Source organism: Anomaloglossus baeobatrachus, chromosome 2 (assembly GCF_048569485.1).
Source record: "Anomaloglossus baeobatrachus isolate aAnoBae1 chromosome 2, aAnoBae1.hap1, whole genome shotgun sequence".
In the NCBI taxonomy this organism is placed as follows: Eukaryota; Metazoa; Chordata; class Amphibia; order Anura; family Aromobatidae; genus Anomaloglossus; species Anomaloglossus baeobatrachus.
Window position 1 is genome coordinate 652,412,442 of NC_134354.1, and position 25,046 is coordinate 652,437,487.

The 25,046-nt window shown below is 46.0% G+C and overlaps 1 protein-coding gene across 2 annotated transcripts in view; it reads left to right on the plus strand.

Moving 5' to 3' along the window:
- The window catches only part of RBMS2 (RNA binding motif single stranded interacting protein 2), a 206,091-nt gene that overhangs the window by 58,786 nt on the left and 122,259 nt on the right, over positions 1–25,046 (plus strand). The gene's annotated exons all lie outside the window — the stretch shown is intronic.

Here is a 25,046-nt window from a genome sequence, read left to right on the forward strand (position 1 = left end):
ACTAAGTCCAGGGTATGGAAAAAACTCAGTTCACACGCACAATAAGTAAACCCTATAAATTTTTTTTTTTTAATGACAAGTGTTACCTAACAAGCGTAGCAGATAAGTGTCGCTTAAAATCCTGCTCTGAAGCCATTTGCTGTGCAAGTTAAAGTACTGAGTTTCTGTGTGTTTTTCAAGGCTGGTAAATTCCTGACTTTCCCATTGTCACATATGAGGGCTCTGCATCAGTAATTAATTAAAATAAAATGACCACCTCCTAATCAACACTTCAATCAGGAGCCACAAAATAGTCAAGAGAGATCCTTACCTACACTATGGAATTACAGAAATCACTAACGTGATTTCTATAATTCCGCATAGTCATTTTAATAATATGCAAGTGATGAAAAAATGAAAACTAAATTTTAAATGCTTCTTGATTTATTTAGTATCTGATATGACCACCACAAAAAGAAATACACCCTCTTACATGCCCTAGTTATCAAAGAGGTTACTAAAGATTGTCTGAGAAATAGTTTGCCCTCAAATCATCAAGATCTGCTGCTGCCATCTCTCTTTACCATTGCCAACCAATGGCTCAATGGGAGACCAATCTGGAAATGCTGCAGGCCATGGTAGTACGCTTAGTGGCCGGCAGAATCTGACTACTGGCTGCTCACAGCAGCAAGAGGAATATGTGGCCTGACTTTATCGTGTTGAAAACTGCACATGGAACACGTTGGAGAAATGGCCGTACCACTGATTCAATTCATTCAGTACTGCATGTAAAATTATACATCACATACCAATCCAAAGGCATCAAACATTGTCACTACAAACCATCATAAGGTATTTGGATGACATCAGGCTACAAGTGAGATAGCCAGCTACAGGTGTTTCATTGCCCTCACACCACCACTCTCAAGTCTATCATTGTGCAGAGCAAGACAGCGACGGAGGCCTGCATGGTGGTCTATTCCCTATAGCAATGAGTCCCACTTTTGTCTTAGATGTAGCGAGAGCTGGAGGATTGAGCTGGAGATCATATAGGCAATGTCATGAAGAAGCCTTCACAGGAATCATCACACCGGTCCTATTACCCAGAGGAGTATTGCAGCTTAAGTCTCCTCACCACTAGCATGCTAGGATGGTGTGTCAGGCTCCGTAAGGAGAATACCTTCCCTTTAGAGTCCATCTTAGGGGTACTTTGCACACTCTGACATCGCTAGCCGATGCTTGCGATGCCGAGCGCGATAGTACCCGCCCTCGTCACACATGCATGCATGTACACATAGCGAACATTATCGCTACGGCAGCTTCACACGCACTTACCTGCCTGCGATGTCGCTCTGGCCGGCGACCCGCCTCCTTCCTAAGGGGGCGGGTCGTGCGGCGTCACGTGCGGTGGCCAATAGAAGCGGAGGGGCGGAGATGAGCGGAACGTAAACATCCCGCCCACCTCCATTCTTCCGCATAGCTGGTGGAGGCAGGTAAGGAGATGTTCCTCGCTTCTGCGGCTTCACACACAGCGATGTGTGCTGCCGCAGGGACGAGGAACAACATCGTATCTCCTATTGGTGTGACATTATGAAAATGTCCGACGCTACACAGATCACCGATTTATGACGCTTTTGCGATCGCTTATCGGCGCATCTAGGCTTTACTCGTTGTGACGTCGTTACCGGCGCCGGATGTGCGTCACTTTCAATTTGACCCCGACGATATCGCAGTAGCGATGTCGCAGCGTGCAAAGTACCCCTTAGCTTCTCATACAGCCAGATCAGATCTCATACTTTGCACTGTCGAGGGACAACCATCGCAAAACACCGTGTCTGCAAATTGAGGTTCTGCTCTGGCATAAATCCTAAGTCATATGACAAGGCTTGTTAAAGGGTCACTTTTGACTTTTAGGATTGCTATCTCCAATAGGTGGCGCTAGAGTTCGTCTACTACCTCACTGAAGAGACAATTTGGGTATATGGTATGACATGGCATAATGTATGGTTTAATCCAATCTAGTCTTTAATCCAGGTACACTAACAACTCGACTTTAAATTGATTTGGTCACGGAACCAGTGGTACATCCATTTCTCCAAAGTGTTTCAGGAGAAATTTCTCAATATGATGCAAGGATACATGTTGCTCATGCTACCGAGAGCCGCCATCAGTGGATCTTGATGTTTTGCTTGCCTAAGTGCATTCAGTGTGGCAGAACATTCCTCAGACAACCATTAATAACCTCGTTGACCACAGGAGACATGCAAACTTAGCAGCAAAATAAATAGGGTTTGCTTTTTTTAGGAAAGACTGCATTATTCAGACAATCTCATGTTGTGTTCACATAGGGTGGATGGATTCTGAGTATTTTCCTGACCGCTAACAGACCTTTTGCTCTATACTGATGACACAGTTGAATCATCACCGGGGTTTTGTAATCCAGAAATGTCACCTTTTGTTAGCAGAAACTCCCAAAACATGTTTGAGTGTTGCTTAAAATAATGGAGCTTTATGGAATTATCCATTAGAAAGTGAACAGGGGAAATGATAAAAAAAGTAAGTGCTAAAATGTAAGAAATGACAAGTGCAAATATAGGTTTCATATCTCCAAGGTTCAAGTTATTGGCAGTAAAGCTATTATATAACTTTTATTGCTATATGAAAAGCACTATTTAGAAGTGAAGTATAAAACAGGAAAACACTAGGAATGATTGATAATATTAATGGGGTTGTCACACGAACAAAGTACATTTTAGTCAACAGATGTTGGAATAATAATACGTTCCACGTTTGGGTGTGTTAAAAAATGTTCCTGTGCTGAGATAATCTTATAAATGAGCACCTGCTATGTACTGTGTAATGGCTGAGTTTGACCATGCAGAGCTGCTCCAGTTCATGGTCGACATAGAACAACTTCTGGCCAGGGCAAAAGCATAAGCTAGTTATGATCAGTGAGTATACAGATAAAACAGTGGAGGGCTCACTGTGCTTCTTAACATATTTCCCTGTCTGTTTTATCACAGGAGTGTCTCTGCTGTGTCACCAGTCCTGTGAGTTAATCATAAATCAAGTCAGTGACATAGAAGCTCAGAGGCCACTGAAGCTCCTACTGCTCCAATTCATTGTTGGTAGCACAGCTCCTGGTCAAGGGATGCATAAGTAACTTATGGTAAGTGAGTATACAAACAACACAGCAGGAGCTCTCAGTGTTTTCTTTCTGAGGTAACACATTTCCCTGCCTGAGGGGACACAAAAGTTAAGTGTTTCTGCCTTGTCAAATTAAGTCAGTGACACTAAAGGGGGCTTTACACGCAACAACATCGCTAACGAGATGTCGTTGGGGTCATGGAATTCGTAACGCACATCTGGCCTTGTTAGCGACGTCGTTGCGTGTGACGCGTACGAGCGACCGCTAACGATCAAAAATACTTACCTAATCATTGATTGTTGACACATCGTTCAAATCCCAAATATCGTTGATGGTGCTGGATGCAAGTTGTTCGTCGTTCCTGAGGCAGCACACATCGCTACGTGTGACACCCCAGGAACGACGAACAACACCATACCTGCGTCCTCCGGCAACAAGGTGGGCGTGACTTTCCTAAGGCTGCTCTCCTCCCCTCCGCTTCAATTGGACGCCTGCCGTGTGACGTCGCTGTGACGCCGCACGAACCGCCCCCTTACAAAAGAGGCTGTTTACCGGCCACAGCGACGTCGTTAGGCAGGCGCATATTGTGCAGCGATTTGCCCGTGACGCACAAACGACAGGGGTGGGTGCTTTCACGAGCGACATCGCTAGCGATGTCGCTATGTGTAAAGCAGCCTTATCTCTTGTGTTACCTCAGCCAGAGAAATTTGTTACCTCAGAAAGAAACCACTGTGAGCTCCTGCTTTGTTGTCTGTATACTCACTTTTCATAAGTTAATTATGCACCCCCCTGGCCAGGTGCTGTAGTGCTGACCATGAACTGGAGCAGCTCTACATGGTCAGACACGGCCATTACACAGTACATGGCAGGGACACATATATAAGATTATCTCAGCACAGGACCATTTTTCAACACAGCCAATATTGGAATATATTATTCCCAGATCCATTGTATTGTTTCTTGGTCAACCCTTTTAAGGATAATAGAAAATTTTGGACACATTACTTATGTTTATTTATAAATATTTCAGTATTTCATATAATGGTATACATATGACTTAACATTTGTGGGACTCTAAGGCGGGCTTTGCACACTACGACATCGCAGGTGCGATGTCGGTGGGGTCAAATTGAAAGTGACGCACATTCGGCATCGCATGCGACATCGTAGTGTGTAAAACCTAGATGATACGATTAACGAGCGCAAAATCGTCGTAATCGTATCATTGGTGCAGCGTCGGCGTAATCCATAATTACGCTGACGCGACGGTCCGATGTTGTTCCTCGCTCCTGCGGCAGAAACACATCGCTGTGTGTGAAGTCGCAGGAGCGAGGAACATCTCCTACCGGCGTCACCGCGGCTTCCGTAGGATATGCGGAAGGAAGGAGGTGGGCGGGATGTTTACATCCTGCTCATCTCCGCCCCTCCGCCACTATTGGCCGCCTGTCGTGTGACGTCGCTATGAAGGAGGCGGGTCGCCGGCCAGAGCGACGGTCGCAGGGCAGGTGAGTGCATGTGAAGCTGGCGTAGCGATAATTTTCGCTACGCCAGCTATCACACGATATCGTACCTGCGACAGGGGCGGGGACTATCACGTGCGACATTGCAGCATCGGCTTGCGATGTCGCAACGTGCAAAGCCGCCCTAACTGTTGGGAACAAACTGATCCTCAAAAATGAAGGGCACATTTCTGCATAATGGTGGTTTGGGTTACATGTTGCAGAAGGAAATGAGCACAGTGCCAGACAACCACTGCAATTCCCATGAGGACCCAGCAGTTGGATCGTTACCAATGTAAGGCTATGCGCCCACGTGTGCGCTCTGCACCGCAGCGTACAAGGTCCGCTTCAGAGCGCAGCTGAAAAGCTCCGTTCTGAAGCGCCTGGTGCCTGCAGAATTCGTGTGCTCTGAATGCTGCCTCTCCCTATAGACAGCATGCAAAGCGCACGAAAGAAGTGACATGTCACTTCTTAGAACGCAGCGATTTGGCAGCAGCCGAATCACTGCATTCTAATATGCCACGTGGGCATGGATTAGACACAATCTTCATAGATTGTGTTGGGGACGCAGCATAACTGCATGAAAATACGCCATGTGGGCACATGGCATATCATTGAGTATCAGGCTATCTACGGTATTTTAATAGTGGGAAACCCCCATTTACAGTTATATACTTATGACAATAATGATAGTAATCTGCTGCTTAGATACTGGACTGGGTCATTTATCTTGATCTCGCATTTATCCAAAAGATCTTTCAAATAAGAGCTAACAGAAGAAAGAAGCCAAATTAGTTAATTAAGATGAAAAATGGAACCCAACTGTTAAAATAAATGACAATTTTGTGCTTTTAATATACATTCCCTATTAGATTTAAGACTTTTTAGTAAATCAGACTTATTTAGTAGTGAAGTCATTGATTATGTAATTAAGCCAGATGTTCCCAATGCCACACTGACATTACAAAGCGTTGGCAATCCCTGGTGAGCAGAACAGAGAGGCACAACTTGCCATCAGTACAAACTGTAACAATGTTTTAGTTATTTTTATGTTCTTGGTAATGTTTCTAACACAAATGTAGCTGGAATTTCCATCATAAGATAGCAGTAAAGATTAATTTTTGGGAGTTGCAACTAATGAACAAAGTAGTATTTATATACAGTAATAATTTTAACTGTACCATTTTTTTAATCTTTTAATTAGAGTCTTCCTTCAACCTTAAAAACTATAAGTCCATCTAGTTCAACCCGTAGCCTAACATGTTGATCCAGAGGAAGGCAAAAAAACCCCAATATGTCAAATAAGCTCCATTGGGGAAAAAATTCCTTCCTGACTCCACATCCGGCAATCAGACTACATATGTAGTTTGTACATATAGTATCTAAATATGTTGTATATTAAAAAGAACAATATGAATGAAATTACATTACATCTTAAAATAAAGTCATCCATCTGATCTGCTGATGTAAAACATGAATAAGTTGTCTGCATGATGACTATCATCAATTATTTAACTTTTTGCAATGGCACATGCAGAGTCGGATGCTATAAAATAAAAAAAAAAAACAGTATTTATTACTGGACAAGAATAGTCTTATTTTTATAGCACCAACATATTCCACAGCCCTTTAGAATTTAGAGTATACGTGTACGAACAATATCTGACATTACAAAGTAACAACAATTTCAACTATTCAGACAAGAGAAGTTAGGGCCCTGCTCCTAGGAGTATACAATCTATAAGGAAATAGGGGTGACACAAAAGTTAAAAAGTGCTGGTATTGTATGGTCCAACCTTCATTGTAGTAAATAAGGGTATTCATTTAAAGCTGCATGAAATGGTTATTATCCTGTATCTATATATGTCCACATACTGTCACGACTATGTCGTGCCCTGCTGAGACCTATGGGGCTGATCAGGGATCAGAAGGTCTCAGCGTTTGGTTGATTGCAGATGCGTTTTAGAATCTACTTATACTGAGTAGGAGCATATTTAATTACTTTCAGTACTGAAGGGGTTAAGGTCTATTTCTATCCTGCTTACATTGACTTGTAGCTGTTACTGTCAGCTGCAGCCATGCCCTTGTGCTATATAAACTCACTCCTCACTCCTATGCTGACTATAGCTCATTTTAAACTGACCACTTTGAAGGAGCCTGCCTCTGGAGAATCTGAGGTGTTATTTATGTTGCAGCTGAGTAGCTTCCTACTTGAGTAGCTGTGGAGAACTATTTGTTGTGTCTTTCCCCTGTTTGTATTAATTTCCTCGTGTTGTTTAATTGTAGTGGCGAGTCTAGCATCTCGCTAGCCTTTGGAGTAGTCAGGGTCAGTTCAGAGCCAGCTAGGGCCTAGGGATGTGACGGCGTAGTGGGGAAAGACTCGTCTAGGGACATTAGGGAGTACAGGGATCAGCCTTAGGTGAGTGTTAGGAGCTGACCCCGCACTTCTCTCCCTATGGCCAGGGCCATCGTTGTATTGTTTCACTGGTGTATCCTTCATGTTGTGTCGCTGACCGAGGGTCCTCTCATCTCAGGCATGACAATATAATTGGCCTAAATATTTTCCAGGATTTTAATATGAATCCAGTTGCAGCTCTTACACAACAGATGTAGAGTTTATCTCTGGAAGTGACAGATATGCGGTGACAGGTTGTGTAGCAGCTACAGCAGATTGCAAGTCTGCTGGTCTCGGCTCGCAGCCAGACTGAACCAGAACCCCAGTTAACACTCCGGGACAGATTTTTTAGAGGGAGGGATAAATTTGTGGTTTCCAGGTAAGCTTGTAAACTCTGTTTCAAACTTCATCCTTGCTCCTCAGAAAATCAGGAACAGGGCATGTTGTCTCACTCCTGCAAGGGAATCCCCAGTCCTGGACCTTCTCCCTTCTGAACGATTCACTGTCACTTCGGTCAGTAGATGAGTTTGTCGTGGCCCTGGGTGTCAGTTATGATGACCTCGACTGAGTCTCCCTTGCTAAGTCCAAGCTTTGTCAGGGGGGGTCAGTCAGCAGAGGAACTTTGTTCAGTGTTCTGCAGATGGGCCACTGACACCAGGTGGAATGACCCCTCCCTCAGAAGCCATATCTGTCAGGACCTGTCTAAAAGGCTAAAAAAAATGCCCGGGCTATGTATGACGTGCCTAAGCCTTTAGAGGCCACTATGGCTTTAGCCATCTAGATTGATAAATGCCTAAGGGATAGACCGGTGTTGATCCTTTTTCCAGTAAATCTTCCTGGGGCGTGAAAGCTCTGCCATGGTTCCCGAATGAACCCATCCAGTTAACGAGAATCTCTCCTCGGTCTGAATTACCTGCAGTTCACCACAAGATGGGAGTTTGTTTCTTTTGTGGTCAAAAGGGTCATTCAGTTGGTTTCTGTCCTTCGGTACTTATGAAAATAATTTGTCTGAAAAGATTCTGACTCCAGGCTGTGTGGAGGATTACAGACTGGGTGTATATATCTCCTCACATGTGCATCTCAATTTGTCCTTCCTTCAGAGGTGCTTATAGGTACAAAAATGGAGATTAGTTATTTTCTTTTGGATAGTGAGGGAGGGGGGCAATATAGTGGATGCTCAGTTTGCTGAAACTCATGGTCCCTATTGTAATATTCTGGCAAAACATATCTCCATATTTGTGATCAACTCTGAACCTCTCTAACAGAGAGAGGTTTAATGCGAGTTGTGCATAACTTGAACTTTTGCATATGGTCCTTCACTTTCATACCTCCATAGTACTGGGCCTTCCGTGGTTGGTTAGACACAATCCAGTAGTTGATTAGAAATCCAGGGAGATTTTACTAAGTGGAGTGATTTTTGTAAGGACAACTGTCTGAACACTCTTCTCTCTACCATCTCCATCATGTGCTCTAACCTTGAGGATGAGGTGTTGAAGGCTCAGGGGGATGCCCCTGCTGCTTGTCCTTCAGGGAAATTATGTGTACCTTTTACGTCTCAAAATTTTTAGTGAGCATCATAACAATGTTCTTGTGAGTCATCCAGGTAGTAAAGCGACATTGGATCTCCTTTATCGTCGTTTTTGGTGACCAAGGTTGCATCAGGATGTGGTCAATATTGTGTCTATCTGTTATGTTTGTCCGTGTTCTGAAACACCACATACTCATCGTCCTGGTCTCTCGTACAGTTGGCTATACCTGACAGACCAAGGATACAATTATCCATAGATTTTATTACTGACATTCCTTCAGAAAAACTGTAATTTTAGTAGTAGTGGATAGGTTTAATAAAATGGCGTACTTTATTGCCTTACCTGGTTTCTCTAATCCTAAAACTTTAGCTCAAGTGTTTGTCTTTGAGATCCTGAAGCTTCACAAGGTTCCTCCGATGTGGTGTCAGATCAGTGGACTCAGTTTGTATCTAAATTTTTCTAAAGCGTTTTGGGGTACATCTGGGGGTACATCTATCCTTTCATTCTGTGTTCCATTCTCAATCGAATGGTCAAATGGAACATGTGGATCAAATTCTAGTAAATTATCTTTGGCTGACTTTGCATTAAACAATCGTCGCAATGAGTCTACCAGTAGGTCACCGTTTTTTTACTGCTTATGGCTTTCACTGTCAGGTCTGTGCTTTCAGTAGAGATGGGTGTTTGGGGGTTCCGGAGGAGGAATATTTTTCTTTGTCACTCTATTCTGTATGGCAAGGGGTACAGAAGAACCCTAATGGTTATGAGGTACAGATACAAACACATGGCTAATAAAATACGATTGTCAGGTTCGGTCCTGTGTGTTAATGACTGTATGGTTGTTGACCACAAATATTAAGCTGAAGAGTCCTTCTAGGAAACTAGGTCCTAGGTTCATTGGTCTGTATAAGGTGATCGCTTTAATCAACCCTGTGGCCTTTCATCTTGAGTTACCTCAAGCGCTTAAAATCCACAATGTATTTCACAGATCGTTGTTCAAGAAAGATGTTGCATCCTCTAAACTGTTACCTTTACCGTCACGTCCAGTAATTGCTGAAGGTAACAATTTCAGGTGGCAGGATTGTTGATTCACCACTCTCTCCAATACTTGGTACACTGGAAGAGTTTTGGTCCAGAAGAAAGCACATGGGTACCAGCATCATAAGTTAATGCCAGTAGGTTGGTGTATTCCTTCCATGCGTCTCATCCAGACAGACTGGTCTTGAGGGTCAAGTGGCCCCTCATGGAAGAGGGGTACTGTAAGGTGCAAGAACAGATAGAAAGAACAAGATTCTGAGGAAAATGTAGGAAAGGAGAACAGAACAGTTATATTAATGAGTTCATGCAATAGGCCTGATAAAAGTAATGTGTTTTACAGTATGCTTGAATGTGGACACTGGGAATTAATTGGATTGTCTGTGGTAGTAAATTCCAGAGAACTGTTACAGCACAAGAAAAGTCTTGGACATGGGATTGGGATAGATTTTTGGATTATAGAAGATGTCAGTCTTAGGATAGTCAAAGTGAAAGCACACATAGAGTAGTAGAGAGGGATAAGGAATAAGTTGTAGGGAACTGCAGAACTGTGGAGAGCGTAATAAGTTTATGTTGTATTCTGTAGTGGATGGACAACTAGTGCAATGACTGGTACAGGCTGGAGGCATCAGTGTAGGAGCTAGGCAGAAAAATGAGACTTGATGCTGGAGTCAGGATATACATTGGATAGAGAAGAATTTAGTGAGGGAAATACAGATTAGTAGAGAGTTGTAGTAGACAACCCAACAATGAATCAGAGCAAAAGTAAACGTTTTTGCAAAGTTTTTTTTAATTGCTAGTGACATAAGCATTGGAAGTGATTAGATATTGGGAGTGGAGAAAGGACCTGAGTTAAATTTAATCAAAGTCAGCAGGTGTGCTTCTTGGTAGTTATGGTTGTACCACATAGAAATGGAAGCATTAGAGAGGGGAAGGTTAGTAGAGGGAGAAAACAAAAGAACTTCAATTTTGGAAATATTTAGTTCCAGAAAGAGACATAGGCCCAATTCATCGAAGCTTTTATGCCAATATTCTGGTGTACAAAACTTGGAAAATCTGCAACATTTGGGCAAAGAGGAGAGTAGTTGCCATTAGATTTAGCTGTTAGTAGGAAGATTTGATTATGAATGGGGGATGCTGAAGTCAACCATGAGGAGACTGGGCATGTCACCAAAAAGAAAGTGAGAAAGCCATGTTGCAAAGTGATCAAAGAACTCGTGGGATGGATGGTACAAAAAAATTTGTTTCAATTTGCAGGAAAGAATTGCATGTAGGTGTCAATGTATACTCAGATAATTGCATCCATAATATAGACATGAAACACCATGCTATTTATCTCCGTAATATACATAGGACTATAAAGGATTTTATTTTTTCTGATATCTGAGAATATATAGGAATGTAAAAAAGAATGGACCAAATACAGACATGTGGGCATAATACAAATGTAACACTGAAATGCCTATGGATCCACGAAGATGAAAATATGCTTTTATGTGGGCACAATAGTCTTTTTTTTTAGTTATATGAATTAACCATGACACTAATATTTATTGAACTTTTAGATCAAGTTTCTGGACATGTATGAAATCAATCAATTTTTCCTGGCTAGTTACTGCTCACTAGAGTTTTCATCTTAAAGGGAACCTGTCATTAAATTTTGGCCCTCTAAACTGAAACTAGCACCGTAAGCAGCGCCTGTGCTGCATTCTGTAAAGGTGAACATTACCCTGACCTCCCCTGTAGAAACCAAACATACCTTTAGAAAATCTTCCGTCTGGTATGCAAATTGTCCGGTCCGATGGGCGTCCTAATCTGTGCCTCCCGCCCCTCCTGTGCTGATTGATGTGGATGACACCTCAGATGCCATCCATGTAGGCAGGAAAAATCCATATTCCCGGCTCGCTCAGGTGCACTTCACTCTGCCCTGTTGCAGGTACACCCAATAACATAGGTGAGCCTGTACGAACCGGCGAGTTCTCTGCGCAGGCGTGAGATTTTGCCCAGCGATGTGGATGACGTCACCCACTTCATCCACATTGCCGGGCAAAATCTCGCACCTGCACAGAAAACTCACCGCTGCGCGCAGATGCACCTATGATTTCAGCTCTACCTGCCACAGGACAGAGTGAAGTGCATCTGCGCGAGCCAGGAATATGGAGATTTTGCCCGCCTATGTGGATGGCATCTGAGGTATCATCCACATCAGTCAGCACAGGAGGAAGGCGATAGGAGGAGCAGGAGGCGCAGATTAGGACGTCCATCAGACCGGGCCGGATAATTTATTTGCCAGGCGGGATATTTTATAGAGGTATTTTTGGGGTCTACAGGGGAGTCAGGGGGTGTAGCACAGGTGATGCTTAAGGTGCTAGTTTTAAGCCTGCTTTAAATGATACGATCTATCGTGCAATTTCACGATCGATCGTACCCGCCCCTGTTTGTGCATCACGGGCAATTAGTTGCCCGTGTCGCACAAAGTCGTTAACCCCCGTCACACGTACTTACCTTCTGTGCGACGTCGCTGTGGGCGGCGAACATCCTCTTCCTGAAGGGGGACGGATGTTCGGCGTCACAGCGACGTCACACAGCGGCCGGCCAATAGAAGCGGAGAGGCGGAGATGAGCGGGACGTAAACATCCCGCCCACCTCCTTCCTTCCACATAGCCAGCGGGTGCCGCGGGGCGGAGGTAAGCTGCTGTTCATCGTTCCCGGGGTGTCACACGGAGCGGCGTGTGCTACCCCGGGAACGATGAGCAACCGGCGCCATTTTAATTAAACGAGATTATGAAACCGAGCGACGAGTACACGACTCACGATTTGTGAGCGATACTGCGTCGCTCGGAGGTGTCACACAGCCCTACGTCGCAAGCGATGCCAGATGTGGGTCACAAAAACCGTGACCCCGACGATCTATCGCACGATAGATCGTCTCGTGTAAAGCACCCTTTAGTTTAGAAGGCCAAAATCTGGTCACAGGTTCCATTTAATAAAAGACAGTGGCAACAAAAATTGCTTATTGCCCAAGTTGGATGTTAGACCTGCACTAGAAACATGTGAGTTGATGCAGTTGTTCACAGCATGAGTAGATATGAGCTATTATTTTCTGCAGAATTTCCACAGGAAATGACATTAAAAGTTGGACGTAATAAATAATGACTGCATGCTATTTCATTTACTATGGGAACACTCCTGTCGAGCGTAGGCTAAACTCGCAGTATAGGTTGCCCACGTCTGATTATCGCATGTAGGTCTAATAAACTGGCCCGCATATTAAATCCTGGAAGCGAATGTTTCTGAATAAGTCATGTGGGTGGTGAAAACTACTCAGATGATCATGAAAATGAATGAAAGAAATCACAGTCACCCAGTCATAAATGGAAAGTATCATTTATTTACTGTTCGTTTCATTGATTACATGTAATAGAACAGAAATAATGCGTTCTTTATTTCACTTCTTGGAGATATTTATTTGTTATCTTTAAAAACTTTCTGAGCAGAGCCATAAAGAAGGCGAACACTTCCGTCTGGACTTATCTGTATAGACAATGTGTGTGATTAATGCCAGCAGCAAAGCCTGAAATTGAAATGGGCATTATAGGAATTGATATACAGCATTGGGACCTGCAAATACATGGTAATATCACATTTACACCAGACTATTAATGGTCAGAATAAATGTCAATAGATTTACACAGTCTCCAGGAAATATACACAGCCCCTGCATGCCCGCCTTCTGAAGGCTTCACATTTTACCGACGCTGCTCCAGTCTTGCGGCGCCATCTTGTTATTGTAACTTTTTATTGGCTGGAAGTCAAAAGTTACATTACAAGCTTCCAATGCATGTCTATGACTCTATGAGAGACAGAACGAGGCTCTCATAGACTTGCATCGAGTTGAGGGTTGAGTGCCAATCACCTGTTGGATCTTATTGTATTGAGTTGTGACCTCCGGCGCGCCCCAGCAAACACAGGAGATGCCGGCAGGTCACAAATCACAAGAGACTAGAAAAGATGAAGGTGGCAGATGAGTATAACACAGGGGGCAGGGGACTTAAGCACTACTCCAGCAGGGAAATTTAAAAAAACAAACAAAAAAAAACCCCGCCGTGTTGTAAAGGGGTTTTCCCGTGAACAAAGTTCATTTGAACCAATAGATCTTGGAATGATAATTTCCACAATTGGATGTGTTTTAAAAAAAATGTTCCTGTGCTGAGATAATCTTATCTATGTGTCCCAGCTATGTACTGTGTAATGGTTGTGTCTGACCGTACAGGAACATGGTCTGATCATATCACATCTCCTGGGCTGGGGAGGAAGTAATAACCTATACGTATATTACAATACAGGACCACAAATAGTTCTTTCTTTGAGGTAAAACATTTTTTAAAAACAGGCAGGGAAATATTTTACCTCACAAAAAGAATCAGCTATGATCCCATACTGTAATGTCTGTATACGTTATTACTTTCTCCCCAGCCCAGGAGAGGTGTTCTTAATGTAAACTCTTTGCCCCCTGTCATATTATCACATTCTGGCGTCTTCCCCTTTTACCGATGCCGCTCCGGTCCAGTGGTGCCATCTTGTGACAGTAACTGCCGACTGACCAGAAGTCAGAAGTTACGATAAAAGCTCCCAATACAACTCTAGGAGAGCCAGAACAATGCTCTCTTACTTTTATTGAGTTGTGAATGCCGGTGCACTCTATGAAACACTGGAACTGCCGGCAGGTCACAAATTACCGAGACCAACCAGAGCGACGCAGATAGAAGATGAAGCCACCAGAAGGTGAGTTCAGACAGGGATCAGGGACTTTGATTTTAAGCACGACCCTAGCGGTGCAATAAAAACTATGCTGGAGTGGTGCTTTACAATTTGATTGGGCAGTGTTTTTAGTAACCTGTATGGCAATATTATTTGAGCATTTTGTAGCAATATTATAGGTACTGTCCTAATACTAATCCTAGCAGGCCTCTATCAGGCTCCAGGCTGTGAGATTCCAGGAATGGGCAGATCACAACAGGGCAGCTCTTCACAATCCAGGCTGCTCTGTTGATGGGTTGTGACTGCCGGGGTCAAGATATTTAACAGCTGGCCCCAAGCAGTTAGGCATTGGGGAGCCTGCTGACAATTAGCGCTATATCAGCAGTCACTCCCCATTGGCTGACCATAGTGGAAGAGAAGCCGCTGAAACGCCAGCAGGCTATGCCGGCAGAGATGGGCGCTGGGCACAACACGCAGGCGGTTGCAAACTACCTGTCTGTTAGCTCTTAGGCCCAGAGTAAAAAAAAATACATAGTCCCACATAACAAAATGCTTCTACTACACGCATGATAGTCCATTAAAGCGTGTCATACACAGGACGATAATGCAGACGGTTACTCACACCAGTGTGTTTTGAATGCCAAGCGTTAGGGGTACTTTACACGTTGCGACATCGCTACCACTATATCATCGGGGTCACGTCGTTAGTGACACACATCCGGTGCCAGTAGCGACATCGCAACGTGTAAATCCTAGATGGAACAATGAACGAGCACAGAATCGTACAATCTCGCTGATCTGTGTAACGTCGTTCATTGCCATTATGTCGGATCGACCGCAGGTACGATGTTGTTTGTCGCTCCTGCAGCAGCACACATCGCTGTGTGTAAACCCGCAGGAGCGACAAACATCTCATTACCTGTGTCCCGACGGCAATGCGGAAGGGAGAAGGTGGGCGGGATGTTACGTCCCGCTCATCTCCGCCCCTCCGCTTTTATTGGTCGGCCGATTAGTGACGTCACGGTGACATCGCTGTGACGTCGATCGCACCTCCCCCTTGAAGGAGGGATTGTTCTGCAGTCACAGCGACGTCACCGACCAGGTATGTGCATGTGAAGCTGCTGTAGCGATAATGTTCGCTACGGCAGCAATCATCACATATCGCATGTGCGACGGGGGTGGGTGCTATCGCGCTGGACATCGCTAGTTGATACTAGCGATGTCACAGCGTGTAAAGTACCCCTTACTGTTCACAGACCTTTATTTATTCTGTTTTTGTAGTTTCTGAATCTGGAAAATATTCAAAAGATTAAAAAATGTTCAGTAAAGAGATCTGGTAAAGGAGAAATAAGTCAGTGCTCCTTTAATGGGATTTTTCCCACTACGTCCATTTATTCCGCATTATATTTATTGCTTGGATCTCTATTGATCACGGGAATGTGGGTCATATGCCCTACATGTGAAGGGAGTGACAATGCGGATGTGTGACTGCTTCTTTCACTGTCTATGCAGATTCACCCTACCATTCCATAGCCCCATGTACATGAGTGGATTGGATCACACGCACTCTACAGCGCACTGCACACCGTGGATTATGAAACCTCTGTTTTTTTTTAATAAGTAGCAGATTTAGCAGTCAGACCCCTAATGATCATAATTATTAATAAAGCTTGTGCACACATGAATGTAATGACCTGGCAGCATGTGACAGGGCGAATTTACACGATTGTAAGAAAAACATTGATATTGCATCCAGAGAACACATTTTCATGCATTATAGACCACACATGGGTGTAGCTCTGTAAACAAGTCCTCGTTACACCCATATGTGGTCTATAATGGATCTGTATTAGATATTATTGGATCCTTTTTTATGTCTGCAGATATTCTTATGCCTAAAATGTAATTCTCTATTGTCCCAATGATAGAGATTCATATTATGGACATAATTACTTTGGATTTCCATTAATTTCTATGGATAATTCTTGGCTACAAATGATGCCAATTCTATGCCTGATGAACAGACCTGAGTATTCTCCAGAGCTGCTATTTGTTACCATCTTTTCAGGTAGCCATTAAAAGGTATCCTGTGGACTCTCAATTTTTAATATTTTTCTGTCTACAAATTGGCCTCCATGGTACGTGCTGTCTACTTATTTCCAAGACCTCTGACTCTGCATGTGTCCTTGCAGAAGAACACTCATGTAGATAGTATTTATTAATATTGCAATTGCTTTAATTGGCCTATAAAGTACCGTAATGATCATGGGGCAGACATTGTTCTGGACTTCCCTTCAGTAGGCCTATTGATGAATGCTAGTAATGAGCGAGCACTAAAAATGCTCGGGTTCTCATTAAGAGCAGTTGGATGTTCGGATGGGCGCTATTCATGTACCAAGTATAATAGAAGTCAATGGGGGACTCAAACATTTTTTTGGAAGATTTCCTAGAAAAATGGTGGAGTCCCCATTGACTTCCATTATACTCGACTCATACCCATCCAAGCATCCAAATGCTCTTAATGAGTACCGAGCACCCGAGCATGGTAGTGTTTGCTTATCACTACTTATTACGAGTACCAAGCACTTGAGCATGGCAGTGCTTGCTCACTGCTTCTTGTTACAGTGTCCGAGCATGATAGTGCACGCTCTCAACTACTTGTTATGGGAACCGAGCACCTGAGCTTGTTAGCGCTTGCTCAACACTACTTGTTATAAGTACTGAGCATGGTAGTGCCCGCTCATCACTACTTGTTACAAGTACCGAGCTCCCGAGCATGGTAGTGCCTGCCCATCACTACTTATGAGTACCAAGCTCTCGAGCATGGTAGTGCCCGCTTATCACTACTTGTTACGAGTACCGAGCTCCCGAGCATGGTAGTTCTCGCTCATCACTACTTGTTACGAGTACCGAGCTCCCGAGCATGGTAGTTCTCGCTCATCACTACTTGTTACGAGTACCGAGCTCCCCAGCATGGTAGTGCCCGCTCATCACTGCTTGTTACGAGTACCCAGCTCCTGAGCATGGTAGTGCCCGCTCATCACTACTTGTTACGAGTACTGAGCTGCCGAGCATGATAGTGCCTGCTCATCACTACTTGTTACGAGTACTGAGCACCCGAGCATGATAGTGCCCGCTCATCACTACTTGTTACGAGTACTGAGCACCCGAGCATGGTAGTGCCCGCTCATCACTACTTGTTACGAGTACTGAGCACCCGACCATGGTAGTGCCAGCTCATCACTACTTGTTACGAGTACTGAGCTGCCGAGCATGATAGTGCTCGCTTATCACTCCTCGTTACAATTATCGAGCACCCGAGCATGATAGTGCCCGCTCATCACTACTTGTTACGAGTACCGAGCATTGTAGTGCTCACTCATCACTAATGAACACTAGTATGACGATTTTGTTGAGATGAGCCAACAATCTAATGTGTATGGTGGTAGCCTAAAAATCCTAAAAGACAGAAATAGGAATAAAATGTTTGGGCATATCGGTTATAACATGCATAAATCTTTGTTCCCCCACCACATAAGCAGCAACCAGAGACTTATTTAACTCTCCCCATTGAAAAAAAACCCCATACATCTTTATTGGGAGGAGGCGGTGGTTGAGATAGCGGTCAGATATATGAGTGTATGGAAACGCCAGTGTCTACCCCTGTGAATGCTCCTTTAGTTGGAGCTGTATGTGGTTCTGTTTGGATTTGTCAGTTTGTCCCGTTCAGACTGTGCTCAATCCGATGTTTAGTGGACATTGCTATTTTTTATGAACTGCTCTTGTATTTGGAGGAGGATTTATTTGCTTGCTTTTTTCTCCATGGTGTGACCTGCTCCCGCAGAGGAACAATTCATTTTGGACTTTAGATCTTTATTGTATGTGTTTTTGTCAACTTTTATCTTATAGTAATCTTAGTTCATATCTAGTTTTTCTGTGTGTAGTTTGCCCTACTTATACAAATACGTAGCTGTCTAATGTGTATGGCTGACCTAAAAGTGGCCATATACATTCAAAGCTGTAAGGGGTACTTCTCACATAGCGAGATCGCTGCTGAGTAACGGTTTTTGTGACTCACCAGTGACCTCATTAGCGATCGCGCTGAGCAGCGATCTGGCCCTTGCTGTGAAATCGCTGCTCGTTACGCACAGTGCTGGTTCATTTTTTGCTCGTTGCTCTCCTGCTGTGACGCACACATCGCTGTGTTTGACAGCAAGAGAGCAACGATCTTAATGTGCAGGGAGCCGGCGTCTGGAAGCTGCGGACGCTGGTAACCAAGGTACACATCGGGTAACCAAGCAAAACGCTTTGCTTGGTTACCCGATATTTACCTTGGTTACTAGCATATGCCGCTCTCAGGCTGCCAGTGCCGGCTCCCTGCTCCCTGTACACGTAGCCAGAGTACACATCTGGTAAATAAGCAAAGCGGTTTGCTTATTAACCCGATGTGTACCTTGGCTACGAGTGCAGGGAGCCAGCGCTAAGCGGTGTGCGCTGGTAACCAAGGTAAATATCGGGTAACCAAGCAAAGGGCTTTGCTTGGTTACTTGATATTTACCTTTGTTACCAAGCGCAGCATCGCTTCCACGCGTCGCTGGTGGCTGGGGGCTGGTCGCTGGTGAGATCTGCCTGATTGACAGCTCACCAGCGACCATGTTGCGACGCACCAGCGATCCTGACCAGGTCAGATCGCTGGTGGGATTGCTGGAGCGTCGCTAAAGTGTGACGGTACCCTAAGGCCATACACTATTTCTCCCAACTCCCCCATACAAATGCACAGTCACTTTCACCATATTTTCCCCAAAATCTGACATAGAGATGCAACACATTTCATTCATAAATCAAAAAATTTGTGATACTCAATGTGGCTCATTATAGAAACGCAAAATTACATCTTTATGACGAGCTTGCTGGTAATCTCATTCCAAAACAATCTGCATGTATTTACGGTTGAATCCCTTCCATATATTCTTTCTAGCTTTTACCACAGTTCCCACTCTTTTGGGAAAACGTAAATATCTGAAATACCGATGAGGCAAGTCATATTCATTTAATCACAAAACAAAAAGACGTTGGGGCACTAAGGGGTTTGTGCGTTACCTGTTCCTGCTGAAATGGGGTGACAAATCTTAGTTAAGTATTAGTTGTATGAGCATTATTTAGCCTTGCCATGAGCCATTACTAGATTATTCTATGATTGTTTTTGGCCATTAGATATTAGTTGAGTATAGTACACTGGTATTATTAGGTATGACATTTTTGCAGTATATAAGGCCACAGGCACTAATAGAAAAAGTATTTAGGTAGTTGTAAGGAAGTGATATTTGACTTTGATATTGTGCCATTTTTTATTAATTGCCTATTCCGGATCGTGCACCCGGAATCCCGCGCCCGGGTCCAGCCCGGAGATAGCGCTGAAACCGCGCGGACCCGGAAGTTTACAGTCCGGGTACACTCAACGCTAGCTTTTATGCCAGAATTCTGGAGTCAACGCATTGATGAATTGGACCCAGTGGCTTTGTTTAAGACTCTAGTACGTTCTTTCAGTGAATGGAAATGCTCTTGTTTACATAGAGAGGCTGAAAACCTGTACAAGCCGAAGTCTAGGTTAATATTTATCCTGTGTTCGCCACTAAACACTGCATCGGGGTTTCCATCTAAGTCCCCAAATATCAACAATCAACCAAAACCCTCAATTGAGTCATTCTGTACTCCATCTGGCCTTTGTTTTGGTGATTCCCGTCTTTTTAACCAGATACAAAAGCATAGTCTATTGTTTCCAGAAGGAGTACAAAATGACTCCGCCTGCCTCCTTGTAAGGAATGGCTGTCACGCTAGGTACAGGGAAGTACTAAGCGAACGGCAATAAGGGAAAGAAAACCCTGTGTCTAGGGAAGAGGAAGATGGTGACCACTGACCAAACCTACCGCTGGTCCCTGGGGTCCCTCATCACCCTAGATAGGTTCCGCACCTATGCGCCGAGATGGATACCTCACCCTAGGTATCCCTAGTGCTGGGCCCTAGATATGGAACGAGTGGGATGAGCTCTTCATTAACCCCACTAAACACTATAGAACACACAAGGAGGATGGACAGGGGGAAAATGCATGAACTACTCATCTACAGATGACTCAGGTAGATGTTCAGCAAAGTTACAGCAACGATACCACAGATGAGTACAAGCCTCCTGCTTGCAACCAGAGTTAGAATGAACTTAATAATATCACCAGCATCAGTCCATTGAAGATGGAAGTATTTAGCACAAGGAGAATAAATCAGCAACTGGATGGAAGGAGAGCTCGGCTGGGTCCTAAAGGGGAGTAAATAAAAACCCAGCAGGAAAGCTACTAGTACAATGAATGCTAACAGCAGGAACAACAGAAAGTCAGGGAGCATTTTTGCAGACAAATGCTGTGACCTTCTATTGTCAGAAATCACATAACTGTCTATCACCTGTGATACATCCGTGACAATGGCCTCAAACATTTAGTCAAAAACCCAGTAGCGATGCTTAAAATCTCAAGTTTGGAAGTTTTCCCCTATCCTTAGGATTGGGGATAACTTCCCGATTGCTGGGACTCCTACTGATCCTAAGAACCAGGGCTTTTGATCCGTGTAAATGGGACAGTTTTGATCATGCGCACTACCACGCCATTCATTTTTAAAGGGACCACCTGAAACTGCTGAAAACTGCGCTAAATTGGTCTTACCGACTTCCATTAAAGCACTACTCCTGCTTTTTTTGCAAATTTTACTGCTGGAGTGGTGCTTTAAATGTAAGTTCCCTGCCCCCTGTTTTATACTCACCTGCCACTGTCTTCATATTTGTCCCGCGTGCCTGCAGACAGCTCCTGTATTTCACGAAGTGAGCTGGAGGTCACAAATTAATGTAAGTCTATAAGACCTCATTCTGGCTCTCATAGACTTGCAGTGAGTGCTTGTGACATAACTACTGACTTACGGCCAGTCAGTAGCTAGGGGCACAATATAGTGCTGCATAACTGGAGCAGCACCAAAAAACAATGAAGCCGCTGGAGACTAAAGGCCGCTTTACACGCTGCGACATCGCTAGCATTTGCTGGCGATGTCGAGCGTGATAGCACCCGCCCCCATCGTATGGCCGATATGTGGTGATCGCTGCCGTAACAAACATTATCGCTACGGCAGCGTCACACGCACATACCTGCTCTGCGACGTCGCTGTGACCTGCGAACCGCCTCCTTTCTAAGGGGGCAGTTCGTTCAGCGTCACAGCAGCGTCACTGAACCGCCGCCCAATAGAAGCGGAGGGGAGGAGATGAGCGGGACGTAACATCCCGCCCACCTCCTTCCTTCAGCATTGCCGGCGGCCGCAGGTAAGCTGCAGTTCATCATTCCTGGGGTGTCACACAGAGCGAGGTGTGCTGCCTCGGGAACAATGAACAACCGGCGCGCAGAAGGACGCTCGATTTTCTGAAAATGAGTGACGTGTCAACGAGCAACGATAAGGTGAGTATTTTTGCTCGTTCATAGCTGTCACACGCTACGATATGTCAAACGATGCCGGATGAGCGTCACTAACGACGTGACCCAGACGACATATCGTTAGATATATCGTAGCGTGTAACGGGGCCTTTACACGCAGCGATATCGTTAGTGAATTATCGTCGGGGTCACGGTGTTTGTGACGCACATCCGGTGTCATTAATGAGATCGCAGTGTGTGACACGTACGAGCGACCTTAAATGAACACAAAAGCGGTCAAAAATCGTTTGCCGTGGAGGTCGTCCTGAAACCAAAAATCGTTCTCTGCTTATTAGCGATGTTGTTCCGCGTTCCTGCGGCACCATACATCGCTGTGTGTGCCACCGCAGGAGCGACGAACATCTCCTTACCTGCCTCCACCGGCAATAAGGAAGGAGGTGGGCGGGATGTTACGTGCCACTCATCTCCGCCCCTCGGCTTCTATTGGATGCCTGCTGTGTGACGCCGCACGAACCGCCCCCTTAGAAAGGAGGTGGATCGCCGGCCAGACCGACGTCGCAGGGCAGGTAAGTCCGTGTGACGGGGGTAAGCGAGGTTGTGCGCCACGGGCAACGATTTGCCCGTGTCGCACAACCGACGGGGGCGGGTACGATCGCTTGTGATCTTGCTAGCGAGATTGCTGCATGTAAAGTACCTTTTAATGTTGAGTACAATATGAATGTGAATCACACATGATACTTGTCGTAGCTGTGAAGTGAATATATCTGGTCTGGCCTCCTGCCTCCAAGCCCATACGTAGGTCTCACCAATACATTGCAGAAAAATATAATATATACTGTATGTATAATATAGTGATGATCGGATGGAGATAATGACAACGGGCCGCTCCCCATCCAATAGAGTCTGGCTTTTTATTTCTAACAGCAACACAATATTAAAAAAAAAAAAAAATATATATATACTGTATATATATACACTGTATATGTACAGAGTATATATATATATATATATATATATATATATATATATATACACCACACTTTACAACTTTTCTAAATTATGAGAATCAGGCTTGTGGAGCAATTTCGACAATTTCTTTTTTGATAAACAAGCCACCTTGACAAACCACGTCCTCTTTTGGGGGATGTCCCAATCCACGTCCCTTTTCTTCCCCCTGAATGTGCCTGGGGTTAGTTGCTTCAGTTATAGAAATCTACTAGTGTCAGTTGTGAGTGTGGCATCACATGGCACAAAGCATTAGAAGCCCCAGGGTATGAGCTGAGACTGAGCCCTAGTATTATATAGTGAGGGCCCTGGTATTACATAGTGGGGTCCCAGGAATCAGACACAGCCCTTATGTGCAGACTTGGCTGGAGGATCTGGACTGTTTCCTGCAAGATGTGCAGCCCTGGCAGGGAGATGGGCAGCCCTGGTAGGGAGATGGGCTGCCTGGCAGGGAGATGGGCAGCCCTGGTAGGGAGATGGGCTGCCTGGCAGGGAGATGGGCAGCCCTGGTAGGGAGATGGGCTGCCTGGCAGGGAGATGGGCAGCCCTAGCAGGGAGATGGGCTGCCTGGCAGGGAGATGGGCAGCCCTAGCAGGGAGATGGGCTGCCTGGCAGGGAGATGGGCAGCCCTGGCAGGGAGATGGGCTGCCTGGCAGGGAGATGGGCAGCCCTGGTAGGAGGCTGTGCAGTCCTGGCAGGGAGATGGGCAGCCCTGGCAGGGAGATGGGCTGCCTGGCAGGGAGATGGGCAGCCCTAGCAGGGAGATGGGCTGCCTGGCAGGGAGATGGGCAGCCCTAGCAGGGAGATGGGCTGCCTGGCAGGGAGATGGGCAGCCCTGGCAGGGAGATGGGCTGCCTGGCAGGGAGATGGGCAGCCCTGGCAGGGAGATGGGCAGCCCTGGCAGGGAGATGGGCAGCCCTGGTAGGAGGCTGTGCAGTCCTGGCAGGGAGATGGGCAGCCCTGGCAGGGAGATGGGCTGCCTGGCAGGGAGATGGGCAGCCCTAGCAGGGAGATGGGCTGCCTGGCAGGGAGATGGGCAGCCCTAGCAGGGAGATAGGCTGCCTGGCAGGGAGATGGGCAGCCCTGGTAGGAGGCTGTGCAGTCCTGGCAGGGAGATGGGCAACCCTGGTAGGAGGATGTGCAGCCTTGGCAGGAGGATGGGCAGCCCTTGCAGGGATATGGGCAGCCCTAGCAGGGAGATGGGTAGCCCTAGCAGGGAGTTTTGCAGCCCTTGCAGGGAGATGGGCAGCTCTGGCAGGGGGATGTGCAGCCCTTACAGGGAGATGGGCAGCCTGGGAGGGAGTGGGCAGCCTTGCAGGGAGATGGGCAGCCCTGGTAGGAGGATGTGCAGCCCTTGCAGGGAGATGGGCAGCCTTGCAGGGAGATGGGCAGCCTGGTAGGAGGATGTGCAGCCCTTGCAGGGAGATGGGCAGCCTTGCAGGGAGTGGGCAGCCTGGTAGGAGGATGTGCAGCCCTTGCAGGGAGATGGGCAGCCTGGCAGGGAGTGGGCAGCCCTGGCAGGGGGATGGGCAGCCTTGCAGGGAGATGGGCAGCCTTGGCAGGGAGATGGGCAGCCTTGGCAGGGAGTTGTGCAGCCCTTGCAGGGAGATGGGCACCCCTTGCAGGGAGATGGGCAGCCTGGCAGGGAGATGGGCAGCCCTGGTAGGAGGATGTGCAGCCCTTGCAGGGAGATGGGCAGCCTTGCAGGGAGTGGGCAGCCTGGTAGGAGGATGTGCAGCCCTTGCAGGGAGATGGGCAGCCTTGCAGGGAGTGGGCAGCCTGGTAGGAGGATGTGCAGCCCTTGCAGGGAGATGGGCAGCCTGGCAGGGAGTGGGCAGCCCTAGGCAGGGGGATGGGCAGCCTTGCAGGGAGTGGGCAGCCCTGGCAGGGGGATGGGCAGCCTTGGCAGGGAGATGGGCAGCCTTGGCAGGGAGATGGGCAGCCTTGGCAGGGAGATGGGCAGCCTGGCAGGGAGATGGGCAGCCCTGGTAGGAGGATGTGCAGCCCTTGCAGGGAGATGGGCAGCCCTGGTAGGGAGATGGGCAGCCTTGGCAGGGAGATGGGCAGCTCTGGTAGGAGGATGGGCAGCCCTGGTAGGGAGATGGGCAGCCTAGTAGGAGGATGGGCAGCCTTGCAGGGAGATGGGCAGCCTTGCAGGGAGATGGGCAGCCTGGTAGGAGGATGTGCAGCCCTTGCAGGGAGATGGGCAGCCTTGCAGGGAGATGGGCAGCCTTG